Source organism: Gekko japonicus, unplaced genomic scaffold (assembly GCF_001447785.1).
Source record: "Gekko japonicus isolate JY-2015 unplaced genomic scaffold, Gekko_japonicus_V1.1 scaffold4962, whole genome shotgun sequence".
Taxonomy (NCBI): Eukaryota; Metazoa; Chordata; class Lepidosauria; order Squamata; family Gekkonidae; genus Gekko; species Gekko japonicus.
The window spans coordinates 5,941-6,458 of NW_015166587.1; the positions used below are offsets into that span (position 1 = coordinate 5,941).

General features: G+C 54.1%; 1 protein-coding gene across 1 annotated transcript in view; it reads right to left on the reverse strand.

The window, feature by feature from the left end:
* Nucleotides 1–518, reverse strand: part of UCKL1 (uridine-cytidine kinase 1-like 1) — a gene marked incomplete at its 5' end in the record, with an annotated part of 51,578 nt that overhangs the window by 370 nt on the left and 50,690 nt on the right. The window lies entirely within an intron of this gene.

Genomic DNA, 518 nt, shown 5'->3' on the forward strand with positions numbered 1-518 from the left:
TTGTGAAGACATAAGTGAGACCCATCAGAAGGCTGGTTCTTAATCACAGCCACATCTGCCTTTTCCTCAAACACATCCAAAGTGGGGAGGGACCATGACTCAGTGGTATGCAGAAGGTCCCAGGTTCAATCCCCAGCATCTCCAGTTAAAAGGACCAGGCAGGAGGTAATGGGAAAGACCGCCGCCTGAGACCCTAAAGAGCTGTAAAGAGGGGGCCGTGGCTCAGTGGTAGAGCCTCTGCTTGGCACGCAGAAGGTCCCAGGTCTGATCAATGGCATCTCCAGTTAAAAGGACCAGGCAGGAGGTGATGGGAAAGACCTGACCCTGGAGAGCTGTAAAGAAGGGCTGTGGCTCAGTGGAAGAGCCTCTGCTTGGCATGCAGAAGGTCCCAGGTTCAATCCCCAGCATCTCCAGTTAAAAGGACTAGGCAGGAGGTGATGGGAAAGACCTTCACTTGCGACCCTGGCTCAGTGGAAGAGCCTCTGCTTGGCATGCAGAAGGTCCCAGGTTCAATCCCC